Source organism: Cotesia typhae, unplaced genomic scaffold, assembly GCF_013202065.1.
Source record: "Cotesia typhae breed Kobodo isofemale line unplaced genomic scaffold, CoteBio_Ctyphae contig_26, whole genome shotgun sequence".
Classification (NCBI taxonomy): Eukaryota; Metazoa; Arthropoda; class Insecta; order Hymenoptera; family Braconidae; genus Cotesia; species Cotesia typhae.
The window spans coordinates 2,554,749-2,570,261 of record NW_027423732.1 but is presented as its reverse complement, the minus strand read 5'-3'; the positions used below and the strand labels follow the sequence as shown (position 1 = coordinate 2,570,261).

General features: G+C 25.4%; 1 protein-coding gene and 1 long non-coding RNA gene across 2 annotated transcripts in view; both read left to right on the top strand.

Moving 5' to 3' along the window:
* Positions 1–15,513, top strand: part of Hrm (solute carrier family 16 member hermes) — a 28,025-nt gene that overhangs the window by 8,490 nt on the left and 4,022 nt on the right.
* LOC141525215 (uncharacterized) lies at positions 7,241–9,940 on the top strand. Its single transcript, XR_012478825.1, has 3 exons — positions 7,241–7,827; positions 8,740–9,653; positions 9,926–9,940. It is a non-coding gene; the product is annotated as an uncharacterized LOC141525215 (long non-coding RNA).

Below are 15,513 nucleotides of genomic sequence, written 5' to 3'. Positions count from 1 at the left end.
AATTTACATCAATTTATTACTTAATAAACTTTTGATAAGTTATTTATTGTATCGTATTCGTATTACTAATTACATTCTATCTTTTAAATTATTTTATAATTATCATTTAACCTTTCGTTCGCAAATTACAATTAATGTTTTTGCTTGCTTACTTTTTTTATATACACATACAAGAATATAGATAATTTATATATATATATATATATATATATATATATATATATATATATATATATATATATATATATATATATATATATATATATATATATATATATATATATCATGACAGAATGAGTAATGTTGGCACAAAATCTAGTTCAGAACCTATTTCCTTTATTTATAAATTTAAACTGATTTTTTTTAGTTCTATTTATGTTTTTTTTTATTTGACTTTGAAATTTTTTTTTGTATAGTAACTATATTCAGCCGCACAAAATAAAAAAATGTTTTTTAACTAACGGTGGACATTGAATCGGAAATTTACAATTGATATCAATAGTAAAGTTTCTGGCACAGAATGAAACATGATTCAGACTGCGGGTGATGCCAACACTCGTTTCACTCATCTTGTCAACAGCAATCGCATCTAATCTAAGATTTTTTTCATGTTTTGCCACGAGAATGTTTAATTGTTTTTTAAAACTTTTCTTCTTTGTCAAGGCATCCATGTTAATTTCCCGATCTCGATTTTATCAATGAAATATGAAGGTTATTATTATTTTTGCACACCACTAGCGTGAACGCGAAAAAATGCTTCATTATCCCTTAGTAAGTTCTTGCTAATTTTTACCATGTAATCATAGTTTTTTATCAAGATCCGTCTATAAACTAGCTTAGAAAAAATTATTAATGAGCTAGCAAATCTATAGTTACCAGCATATCTTTTGTTGAGAATTAAATATACCTTATAGAATCGTGGTCATTAATTTAAGTGTTTTTAAGTTTACTGGAAAATAGGCATTTGTAAACTCGAAAGTTTATAAACTATAAATTTGAAAATTAGTTGATAATATCATTTGTAAAATTAGTCGCAAATAAAAATGATATTAATGAAATTAGCGAAATGGAAATTTCACCAAATATAAATTCAGTTATTTATAAAATAGCGAAAAACAAAAATCTGTGGCTACGTAAATTTAGAAAATTCTTACTGCAGAAACTCATAAAATTAGCCGATTGTAAACTTTACGAATTGTAAAATTAGCCGTTTTTAAACTTCTTGTAACTTTTGAATGAGTCTGTCGAATCTGCTCTAATTTTAAGAAAAACTAAATTTATGGAAGTCCTTTTAGATGCCTCAAATCATTTTTTGATCCGTCGATCTGATAAAAAATTACGAGTGACTTAGAAACGGCTAATTTTACATTTCACAAAATTTACAATCGGCTAATTTTACAAGTTTCTGCAGTCAAAATTGGCTAAATTCACGTAGATACAGATTTTTGTTTTTCGCTATTTTTTAAATGACTGAATTTATATTTAGTGAAATTTCAATTTTGCTAATTTCATTAATATCATTTTTTATTTGCGACTAATTTTATAAATGACATTATCAACTGATTTCCAAATTTAGATTTAATAAATATTCTAGTTTACAAACGCTATTTTCCAGTAATATTAAAAACATACTTAAATCAATGACCACGATTGTATAAGTTTTTAATAAATTATCGAAAAATGATTTTTTTGATAGAAAATTTTTAGTAATTCAGATCTCATGAAATTTTTTTCTGCATGCAGAGTGGGCAAAATACAAAATAAAGTTCAAATTTATGTTTAACCATGAAAAAAATAATTTTTTTGCAAAGTTTAAAAGTTAACAACGGTATTTAAAGATATCTTTACATATTTCAAAATCTCTTTGGAAAAAGAATTTTTTATTATATTTTTATCATATTCTGCCCCCCCTCCCGCCTTTTTTTCTACATGCCATTAATTGATTGATTATTTGATGATGTTGAGCGATCATTGTCAATAAGAATCGTGGTGATTGCATTTGGCTTCAACTTTCGCCAATTATCTTGCCAGTGATTTTCAACCCTCAACTAAGCTATTTATTTTTCATCACGATAACAGAATATATTCCAATAAGAAGACCCTCAAAAATTACAAAATTGAAATGAAATATTAAAAGCTTGTCTGTTAAATTTTTAAATCGAACTGAACATTTTTTTTTGTGCATAAGAATAGTTTTTTGTTGAATAATTATTAGGATTGTTCCTCCTGTGCTTAACTTATAATTTTTTACTTCTAATTTTATTCAAGTACATTTGACATTCTATTATTTAAAATTATTACCAAAATGTAAAATTATATGATACTGAAGTTAGCAGACACCTAAAAATTTTTTATTTTTTTATTAATTAAATTACAACTAAAAAGATATTTTTAAAATATTAAAATATATTTTTAAAAATTGCACTTATAGTTTTTCAAGTTTTTTACATGTGAAATTTTTTTTGTGATTTTATATTTGAAATTTTTCCAATAAAAAATTTCTAGAAATTTTGAAATGTCAGCTAACTTCATTTTCATAGAATTATAATTTTTCTAACAATAAAATTAATTCCGATTTTTTTAACTTCCCGCCAAAAAAAAATTAAAAATTCTCAAAAGTTGGAAAGTTATTAATTTTAACCCGTTTTTCGAAAATCGAGTTTTCAAAAAACAGCTCGATCGAAATCGGTTGATTTGTTCGTGAGTTATAGTTGTCGAAAGAAAACCAAAATAAGTGTTCTTTCGAAATTACTTCGAAATTTCCAATTCAATCAATTTAAACTTAAAGATTCTTTATGAGGCTTGAAAAACTGCATTGAAAATTGGTTCATTAATTCAAAAGTTATTGCGGTTTTAAAATTCAAAAAATAGTGTTTTATCAAACTTCTACCAGATTTTTGAGCTCGGAGAGCTCAAAATAACACAAAAATTATATTTTTGAGCTCGAAAAGCTCAAAACGTGATGTACAATTTCGAGCGCTTGTATGGAATTTGCGGGAAGTAGCAGGGACGGCCTTGAGGGTCAACCGTTTTCCTAATTTTTTTATTTTTTTTTAATCATTGAATTAGTTATAAAATTACATTTAGTTAAAAAACTGTTGATCCGACATTTTTACACTAGATAACGTTTTAATACAAAGAAAATCATGGTGGCAAATTAAGGAAAATTCCCTAACATTAAATTGTTTGAAATTAAAATCTAAATTTTCTAAACACTGATTTTAACGCTAAAACAGTGTATTTTTAGATATAATTGAAAAAGTTACATTGAAAACGATATCATCATTTTATTTTCCAAACAATTGATCAATGTTAAATCGAGTTAAGTGAGACATTGTCACACAATAGACTACACTCAATTTATTTTGAAATACAATTTATTGTCCTCGCTTTCACATCATTTTCCTTATCTGTTTCTCTTCATTTAAATATTTAACTTGTTGACTTTATTGCAACATTTGAAAATTTATGGAAAGTTTTGAGTCACCAATTGATATTACCCGCTAGTTATAAATTATAATTAAATACATAAAAAAATTTTAGTGTACTAACGCAAGTTTATGTGAGAGAATCATTTACAAATCTATTTTGTAAATAAAAATTACATCACTACAAGTTTTCACATATTTATAACATAAAAACTGCTAAACCTTGAAAGAAATTATTTTTAAGCATCTTCAATAACTGAGCTAGAACGATTGAACAAGAATAGAGAAAAGAAAGATCTGGAAGGAAAATAAAAATAAAATTATGAAAATAAATAAATAGACTAGGAAGAGGTTCCAAACTGCCCACGTATGACGTTGTATTTTTATTCTGATTCTATTTTTTTTTATGAGTGGAAAATTCCTATCAAAAATCACAATGTTTTATAAAATGTAAACACACCGATTATTTTTGATACTTTTTCATCCCGAGATTTATTTATCAATGATCATATATTTTTATACAATCTTTAAAATCTGGAGAATTAAAAACAAAATTAATCATTGTTTATTATAATTATTTTGGTTCTACAAGCGTTCAAAAAAAAAAAAAAAAAAAAACTCTTTTTCATCCCTTTACATTCTATTTTTTTCACATAATAAATCAAATGTAAGAAATTAGCAATATTAGAGAAGAAGCTAAGCTTGAAGAGTAAAATTTAATAAATAAAATTTAAAAAAATTTGAATCATAAGTAATAAATGAATATTAATTTTCAATGCTCGAATAGTTGTTTTCAGTTGAGTAAATCAATAATTTTGGGTTATTACTTATTACATTTTATGATATAATGATTAATAAAAGTTTTATCAACTCGACTTTGAAAAAATCTGAATATTTCAAAATTTTATCAGTTGTTCTCTTCGTAAATTTTACAATAAAAATCTCGAAGCTTAAAACTTTATTTGAATAGTGTTCATGTATCTTATCTCTTATCGTCACAACTTACAAAATAAATTCTTAGGATATATCTTATCATTATCACCAATAACTGTATAAATGTAACTTTCGTGATAGAACAGAATTAATAATTTTTAGTAAATCATTGCTTCTGTTGCAATGTAAAAATTGCTGAGTTTCATAAAATTTTTTTAACACTTCATAAGTTTGTGTAAAATTTAATAGAATAAGTCATTTATTTTATTAAAATCTAAATAAATCATATAAAGATTTTGTGACAATTCTTGTGATTAGGATCATTAAGCAACGTAGTGGAAGCTCAAGAAGTACCAAGTTCAAGCCTAACAAACTTTTTAATAAATAAAATTACACAAATTCGCTCTTAAATGTCTAGCTAGTTTACGACTATGCAATGAAAAATATTTTTATTAAATATTAAAATATATACACAATATTTTTTTTTTTTTTTACTGATAAGCCAATTACACGGATAGGCTAATTATTGAGAGTCAGATAAAACCAATTACTAACAGTCATTAATTTACACAACTAAATTCAAGCATTGAAAATAAATATCTATTTATTACTGACGATTGAAATAATTTTTAATATTTTCAAAGTAAATATAAAAAATTACGGCGCTATCACTTTATTATTATAAAATTAATAAACAATAAATTTATAGTAAATATCTATTATTGATTTATTTTTATTTTATTTTAATTTATTCAATTTATTCCTATATTTTATTTACTTATGAATTATTGAAAAATAAAAAGTAAAAAATGTAGCTTTAAACCTTCTTTAATATTTAATATTTTATCAGAATCCAAGTAAATTTTACAGAAATCAGTTAACTTTGACTATTAAGAAGTTATTTGATGAAAAAAGCCATTGAAGTACCATTTTTCTTGTCATTTCTATGATTATTTTGTTAATCTTTATAAAATCTTCATAAAATATGAGTTTAGTCGGTCAAAACAAACAACAGATACTCAGCTTTAATGTGATATTTCTATAAATGAGTCATGGAAATCTTGATTTTTCCTATTTTGAAAATTTCAAATACATTGAAAAAAAAAAAAATTTTAACTGGAGTGTAAATTTTCTTGACTTAAAAAATATTAAAGAAGATTGAAAATTTCTTGAATGAAGTCAAAGTTTCTTGAGCCAAGAAAATTTTTACTCCAAAATAACCTTTGTTTTCCTTAAAATTTTCTTGGCACCAGAAGATTATTTTTTCTGTGTAGTTATTTCTTGACTAATAAGCGAATTTTACTCATCTTTAAAATTGTTCAAGGTATTTACTGAAATAAGAAGTGCAAAGTTTCATAAAGATCTCCTAAGAATTGCAGACAGTATTATAATGATAAAATTTTCGGTAACTTTTGCCATGCGACCAAATAAAATAGTTGGAGTTCTAAAAAAATCTATTTAAAAAAAAATGTAAATAAATGGAAAAAAAAAACTCGTGTAAAAAAAAATTGTCCAAAAATGTCCCAAGCTTGGGACATCCAAACGTGACACAATTTGGGACAATTTTGGGACATCTTAGAAATAACCAGAAATTTTAAAATAGTGCATTTAAGTAATTTGTCGTCAATTTTACGTATATTTTTAAAAATTTTCGGAATATTTCAATTTTATGACAATTTAACTACAATTTTAAACGTTTATTAAATGATTTAAGAAAAAATAATTTATTTTTGCACAGCTGTAGATTTGTCTAGAAATTGATGAATGGAACATTTATTGACCATTTTTGGGACAGTTTAAGTACAATTTTGGGACAATTTTAGGATATTTTAGGATATTTTCAGACATTTTTAAAACATTTTTAGGACATTTTTTAAATATTTTAAGGATAATTTTAAACGTTTATCAAATGATTTTAAGACAATTGTTTTTTGCACGGTTGTAAATAAATCCTAAAAATTTTCATTCATTAATGTTACGATAAATTCATGACCGTGCAATAATAAATTGTCTCTCTTTAAATCATTTTGAAAACGTGAAAAATTGTTCTGGAAACTTTGTTTTTTAATATTAAATATTTTTACAACTAATAATTATTTAGATTATAAAAATTACATAAAAAAGTACAATTATTATTGGACAAATCTTAGAATAAAATAGAGTATCAATAATTGAGGAGCTGATTCTCAAAAAGGTATCTTTTCATATTTTAAAAGAACAGTTTTTTGAACTTTTTAATATTAATTACTTCAAGAATTATAAAAATTTTGGAATAAAAATCGAATTGTAGTTTTATAACCGATAGCACTTTTTAGCTAAATTAAAAAGTTCAATAAAAATATTTATAATTGAAGATAACCAGTTTTTTGTCTCGATTAATCAAAAATGATCAATTGGTGCTTTGATTTTATTTACAAAATTTTCCCTTTTGTAAGCTCTATAAATAAGTCAATAATTTAATAATAAAAAAAATCTGAATAAAACTGTCTCTGAAATTAATTCACAATTAATTGAAATTAATTTTCAAAATTTTTTTTATCAATTAAATAAAATACTTTAAAAATATCACACATATATTCACCTAATTATATAGTTGTATTCCGTCCAGTTTTGAATATATATAAATATGGTAACATTGAAACTAGTAAGGACCATTTCAATATTACCTTGCCAACGTCCCAATATCAGACGTTCACCTCGACCTTCAACATGACTTACATTTAAAATCGTCTATTTATATTTACATTCAATAATACAATACCGTAGTTGTTTTATTAAACAAAAATTATTAGTCACTGATATTTTTCTTGCATTCATTGAATTCCTCTCGACGTGAATTCTCATTGTTTGCAAACTTAAGCATGCGATAGTCATTTCTCATGAATCTGTAAACAGTAATAAAATAATAAAGTCTGTAATTTCTAACCAAAATTGTTAAATTGTCAGTTTCGCCAATTAAATTTATTAAAAATAACATTTATCATTATAATTAATTAAATGTCAGTAATGCTGTGTAATGAAAACTACTCTAACAATATTAACGCTCGTACTTTTGAGCTTTATTGCAACTTTAATTTATGTAAGTGAAAATAGAAATAATTGTGAAGAGTTGATAAATAAAAAATTGTTAAACAGGGAATATAGTGATCTGATAAACAGAAAAAGAAATAAATTACACGGCAGTAAAACTTGTTCCAATAAAAAACGACAAGAAAAAGACGATAAAACTGAAGATGATCTTGATAGTTTAATAAACTCGTTAGCTCGAAGATTAGAATCAATTAGATGTGACTCGAAATTATCACGAAAATTTAACGATGAGCTATATAAAACGGATCAAGTCCCGTTAATTTGTCACTGTAAGCCAGATATAAATAATTATTCACCACTGTATGACGATAATAACTGCATTGATCATACTTATGATTATTCATGTGATGATTTCTTTGAGAGCCAAAAAAATCAGGTATTCATTTTGTTTAAAAAAATTCTAAATAAAATTATTTGGTTCCATGATTTTTGATCCCCAAGACAAAAAATCCCCGACAATTAATCCTAAATAGCCGGATTTTTAAAGAAAACGATAAACCACCAAATTTTAATAATATACTATGTTTTGCAATGACTTATAATAAGTTATAATCATGGTTTTTGTGTATGTTTATTCATACACAAACAGGGGTAATAGTGTTGCGCCCTTTTAACATGGTTTTTGTGCACTGATAGAAAAACAATCTTGATTCAAGAAACTTTTTTTCTTCAAAATTTGAACTCTTGAAACTAGATATAGATATATTTCTTTCAAGAATTTTTGTCTCTTGGTTCAAGATAGGCGATAACATTGATTCAAGATGTTACCGACTTGTGTTAAGAGTGGCTTTTTTGAGTCATTAATTTATTTATTTCAAGAAATAATTTTTTTCGGTATAACAATTAAAGACTATTTAGTTTTTGAAATATACTTTGATGAATTGTTTTAAGTTTTTAAACAATAATGTTATTTTGGTTGAAAAACTAAATGTATCGATTGAAGATAATATAGCTCTTAAGCCAAGAAAATCTAAATCAAGACAAAAAAATTCTTAAAGCAACATTAAACAACATCATTTGTCTTCCAAAATAAATTCTTAGATCAAGAAAATATCTCTTGAGTCAACATAAATTTTCTATCACGGTGTGTGTGTTTATTCGATATTAGACTAACACATACGCTTGTTACCGTGTTGTGCCCTTTTCATAATTTTTTTTTTATTTAAATTTTTAAAATTTATAACGAATTTGAAGGATAACTTGTCGGGGATTTTTTGTCTTGGGGATATTTTGTGAGATGATCAAGACGCCTGATACCAATTATTAACAGTATTTGATTTTTTTTTAGACTGTTTAAAAGGAACTTTTAAATTATTTGTCGATAAAAATACAAAGGAATTTGAAAACTTGCATCAAAAAGGTTAATTCAAAAACGTTTTTAATAAAGTTTTTTTTATTGAAAATGAATTTTTAAAATATCTTGTAGATAATTATAAGAAGAAATATCGAAGTTTTGAAGACTATATACCGAAATTTGAAAGAAACATTTAAAAATGGCTCATGTGTGCACATCATGTTTGGATTCATATTCCCGTCATCAGAGAGCCAACGAACATATTCCTGGGAATCCCGGGTGCTCAGCGTTGTACTACGAAATACCGCAAAAATTAACAAGACGGATATTTTCAAAAATATTGGACTCTGAATTTTTTTTGTACGATTTTTGTCGAAGACATTCTCAGCTTCTCTGGACATTAGAAAAGTTAGCGGTCGCTTTAATTTTATTTTGGATTTTTATCAACGGTTTTTTAAATATTTGACATACTTTTTGTGGAATACTTTATACGTTTTATGCTGTATAACTGTCAGTGGTTTACTATTTATTTTTCTGTCAAGTCAAAAAGAAAGCGACAGCATTAGAATTAAAAAGTTCGATAAAAGTGGAAAAAAATTGGGTAATGAAAATTATCGTCGAATTATTCCAAAAGCGAGCGATGCTTCGCTATTAGAAATTGAGGATAGGATTAATATCAATACAAACAACAATAAATTAAAAAAAAATTATTTGTTGATAATAAAAGAAAAATAACAAAACGACGCAAATTAAATACAATTGTTGATGAACTTGATTCAGATTCTGATAATTCATGCATTGCTTTTCGTCATAATTATAAATGAATAAATAATAATTAAGTATAATGAATAATTTTATTAAAATTTATTGATGGTCTTTTCACTTAATCCTTATCACGAATAATAAAGGTAATTTGTTAAAATGTAAATTTTTTAAGGTGATAATTTTTTCATTAAATTATAAAAAACTAGAATTCAAATTTGCGCGCGCAAGCGCGCGCATGAATTTTGGTTTGCATATATTTTTATGCTTTGATATATTTGACCAATCACGTTACGAATAGTTTGCTTACATGATATATTTTCATATTTTTCATCTAAATTATAAAAGTGGATTAAATATCAAAGTTTTATTTTTATCAATGTTTTTTATGTTAATAAAGATTTTTTTTTTTTTAAAGGAGTGACTAAATTGATAGAATGTTATCTTTTCTTATCTCAAATGTCACAGATGATTATTGCAAAAGAGTAAACACATTCAAAAATGACATTACAAACATGTGTACTTTATGGATCTTATATCAATAACATATTATTAAATTAAATAATGTTTAAAATTTCTGATGATTATTTCACTCAGTTTCTCACGAGAAAAATAACTTTATTGCGATAAGAAAAATTCATTGCAAATCACTAGAGTTTCGTATTTCAGCTATAAAAAGTCGAAAAATAAAGACAATCAAATTTCATGAAGAAACTTGCACAAAAAAAGTTCACTTGAGTCAAGAAAATATTTTTCTTCTAATTATTTTCTTGAGCGAAAAAAATTTTTCTTGATCCAAGAAAATTTATTTAAGTTAAGAAAATCTTTTTGTTTTGAGAAAATTTAGCCTTTTGCTTTAAAAATTTTGTTCTTGATAGAAGTAAATTTTGTTGCCTTGAGAAAATTTTCTCTTACTCCAAAAATTAAATATCTCGATATTAAATTTCCATTAATATTTTTATCGATAAACCTGTCAAATTGGAAGATCAAATAATATTGAATCATTTTTTTCATTCAATATATAAAATCGCTCGCTTAAATAGTATAAAATCGGTATCAAATATTCAAGAGAAAAATTTTCCCAAGGTGAGAAAATTTTTTTCTCAGCTGAAGTAGGTGGTGCTGCTTTCCTAAAATATCTAAAAATTTTGATGAAATATAAAAATTTATTGTGTCAAGTATTTATGATAATTTGAATTAAGAAAAATTACTTCTACCAAAAATAGAATTTCAAGAAAAATTTTTACTTCGGCCGACACAACTTCGGTCATCCTTCAGGCACCTGAAAATTTTCTTGAGCCAAGAATTTTGTTCTCCAGTCAAGAAATTTTTCTTTCTGTGTATAAATCACAAAGGTTTCGTATTTCAGCTATAAAAAGTCGAAAAATTAAGACAATCAAATTTCACGAAGAAACTTGGTTTCGAGATGTCTTCAAATTAAAATTTTGTCGTTTGATAAACAATACGAAGGTGATCCTTTTATTTTTCATTAATACTTTTTCAACTTCCCGCTATGAGATCCTAGAAAACTATTTTGACTATACCTACGATGATGTCCTGATCTATGTATATATGAATATTCATTCATGTCTGTGTTTAAACTTTTATCAAAATTTGTTATATACTACTAATTTTTATTTCTGAAGAAATCATTTTTGTATAATTTTATAAAATTTCATGAAATTTTGTATCAAAAATGATTTGATAAAATTTTTAAAGATTTTAATTTAAAAAAGAAAATTTTATAAAAAAAATTCTCATTGACTATCAACATTGACTATAAAATTAATCAAGACTAAAACGTATCAGATTTTAATTTAATCTTATATCTAATCTTAGTCTCAAATTTCATACACCATAAGCAATCAATTATCTTCAGTAACAATATTATTTAAAAATAAAAGATTGCCAATTATTGCCTAAAGATAATGACAGTTAATCATCGAATTTATATTAAATGTAGATCTAGGTTATCGAAAATTAAATTTCTGATAAAAAAATAACATCGTCGTCAGCAAGATGATTTATATAAACAATACATATATTTTTCTAATTTTTCTAGATCTAAAGTAATAAAAAAAAAAAATTTTTTTAATTTATTTATATTTAAATAGATAAATTTATTGAATTACTTTAAATAAAATCAGTTTTGTTGTAGCAGATTTTTTTTTCGGCCAATACGAAAAAGATCGAATATCAACTACAGTTATAGAATATATATCACTTTCGAGTAATTTTAATAACATTCATACAAAAGCAATATGAAAAATAAATAAGTCAATAAAATCTTACAATTTTAGTGAAAAATCTACACTTTATAACTTACATGCAGTTGAAATTTTTGATAAAAAAAATGATCTCAAAAGTGCCTTTAATTCTTCAAGATTGTTTCTTTGTAAATCCCTACTAATATTATAAATGTGAATGTAAGTTCGTATGTTACGCTTTCAAGCTACTTAACCGATCATCATGAAACTTTGTACAGATATTTTTGGAGGTATTATAGAAGTAACATAGGATACTTTTTATTAAAAAACAAAAATTTATTTTTTACAAAAGATAAAAAAATTGTTTTTAAAAAATTAGAATTATACACTGATAGAAGGATTTCTTAGCATTTAAGAAGATTTCTTTGTATTTATAAAATCATTTCTTAAACATCTTTTCTCAGTGTTTAAAAATATTTCTTAAATACTAAGAAATGTTATAAATACTAAGAAATCCTTCTATCAGTGTATTGATTCAGTTCTATTGTTATTCTAATATGTAATGATCTTTGATATTTATCTAAGCTAGTATTAATATCGCGTTACAGATGCCATAATGGCGTATAAAAATTATACGCCTGTATGGAACCCAAAAACCACAAGGGCGTATAATAAAAATTTGATCTTTTTTTCTAAGTCCAAAAAAAATTTTTAGTTTGAAGAAAAATTGTTTTTTCCTTTTCTACACGTTTCATACAAAAATACGTTAATTCCCGAAAAAAATTTTTTTTATACGCCCTTATAGCATCCGAGGTGGGTCCCGGGTTCATTTTAACAAATTCTCGTATACAAGAAGAAATTCTCTAGGCTTAAAAAAATTTAACTTCGTTCAAGAAATTTTAACTTCATTCAAGAAATTTTCAATCTTCCTTAAGATTTTCTTGATTCAAGAAAATTTACGCTCGACTCAAGACTTTCTTTCTTTCTGTGTAGACATCATTCTTATTTTTTCTCAGTGTAATAAAAGATATTTTATTTTTGATAGTAGTTACAAATGTCAGTTTCATTTTGCCATTGTAATAAGATTAATCATTATTTGATCACAATATTATGCGAAGTATTGGCACAGGTCGGATAGTCCGTATAAATTTCAAAAAAATTTTAAGAAAGTGAATTAAAGTAAAACAACTACCTTAAGTTTTTTCAGTATCTTTTTTAAGAGATTAAAAATAAAATCCAAATAATCAAAATTTAGGTCACGGCCAATAACTCGGCTTTTCAATTTATCTGAACCACAAATTGGCTTTATGAATAAAAAGTAACTTTTTTTATTAAATTTCATTCGTAAGCAAATTTTATAGTGGTTATTATACTTTTTACATTGCTAACAAGCTCTGAATTTTAAAATAACATTCTTTTCACACTTTTCACATATTTAACCATATAATCTAATTACATAGTCGTGTCTCGTGCCAAGTATTCGATTGATCAAGATACATTATAACATATGTGTGTGAATGTGTTTATTAATGTTATTACTTGTTTCCTATTTACTAAATACTGTTCAATGAATATCTAATCAATTTTACAAAAATGATAGATAAGCGTGTTTATTTGACTTTTAATATTTATAATTTTCCACTGGCTAAAATTTATAAATTTTTTTTAATTTGTAAATCTTTGACTTTCGTTAAAGTTTTTCTGTTGACAAACTTCAGCAAAACTCATTTTTTTTACTCTACTCATGCTTATTTCAACCGATCTATGAATAAATAATCATGGATTACAAACCGGATTTTTCATACGATAATTTACAATTTAATCGGTAAACGCGTTTTTTCTCGAACACGTATTTGTAATTGACAATAAATTAATCGACCTTCGAAAAAATTTAACTTTCAAGAACATTTTACATTTTTTTCTCTCTCGCCTATTATTGGACAAATAGAAGTATCTCTCACACTTTTACAAAGAGTGAAATATTAAAACGCATTTTATGAATAAATAAATGAAAATTAAAAAAAAAGTTAGAAAAACGGTTGACCCTAAAGGCCATCCCTGCAACTTTCCGCTAACTCTATACCTAAGCGTTAAACATTTCACTTATTTTTTTTTTTGAGCTCTTCGAGCTCAAAAATATTATTTTTGGTTTATTTTAAGCTCTTCAAGCTCAAAAGTCTGATAGAAGTTTCATATAACACTATAATTTGAATTTTTAAACCGTAATCTACTATATAAAAATAAGTCGGGTTTTCCTTCCTGACGCTATAACTCCAGAACGCACGAACCGATTTCCACGGTTTTGCATTCGTTAGAAAGGTCTCGGCTCCGTAAGATTTATAGCAAAGAAAATTCAGAAAAAATTTCAACAGAAAATATATATACATATACATATAGGAGACTTTCTATAGATATAGTCACTCATCACGATATTTCTGGAACTATAAGACCTAGAGACTTGAAATTTGGCAGGAATATTATTTTCGCCGAGTAGAGGTCAGCTAAGAACGGATTTTAGAAAATTCCACCCACAAGGGGGTTGCGGGGGCGTTAACAATGAAAAATTCCTGTTTTTAAACTATAGCTCCTATCGACTCCAAATTTGGTAGGAATCTTTTGTAAGAGATGCAGAAATAATCTATAAACGACTTTTACGATAGCTCATCTCACAGGGGTTTGCGAAGGTGGATATTAACATTAAAAATTTTTAATTTCCAAGCTATAGCTCCTATAGACTCCAAATTCTCATTTCAAATTTTTTTTTTCGTGTCAATTGTTATTCATTTTTGAAAAAAAGCCACGTAAACATTATAATGATTGTACATTGGAAGTTACAATGAATATTAGCTAAAATAATTACATGGATAAAAAGTATATGCTAATTTGATGAAATTTGGAATTTGTGAAAGTCAAAACAATACTCTAATTAAATTTCAAATTTAGACCTAAAAATACAATTCTATAAAATGCCCAGTGAAACCCGCGGGTAACAGCTAGTTACTTTTAAATTAATCAATCGATTTTCTCGCGGTTTACTGCATTCAAAGCATTTTTTTGAGCTCTTAAGGACGTCCATAGACAAGAAAAAGACACCAATAGGTTATGGCTATTGGTTTCTTTCTGACGCACTATAGCTGCCTCTCTTTATAGACTATCGCTCACTTACTTCCACTCACGTAAAATATCGAAAGTCACTAACTTCAAACATTTTTATAAAGAAATAAATACCGCTCGTTTATGCTATTTTTGATAAAAAATACTTGATATATCTTCAATTCATGATTCTCAGTTTTCTAAAACAATCCTAACAAAAGTACGATTGATTTTTAATAAAACGTTCGCTTGAACATCGGTCAGCATATGGTTCGTATGTAAAATATACAAATTTTAAATGCTAATGTTTCAAAATTTAGTGCCACAAGGATTATTTAAAAAATTCCTGCGTATAGAGGATACTTATGAGTATAAGTACTCAAAATTTTAAAAAATTTTAGGAAACTCTGAAAAAAACATTTTTTTCGACAACGACATCTCACGAATAAATCAACCGATTTCGACCAGATTGGTGGCGATCGACGTGGATTTTTGAGGTCAAAAGCTGATTAGTTTTTGGAATTGATCGGTAAAGCGGTTTAAAAGTTATTTAAAAAAATGAATTTTTGGAAATTTAATTTTTGAGATTTCTCACAATTGATCGGCTCAAATTTTTCAAACTAGAATCAAAAATCTAAGGGCAATGAAACTCTTTAGAACGCCGCTTAGTTTGATCGAATCGGATAAACCGTTCAAAAATTACAAG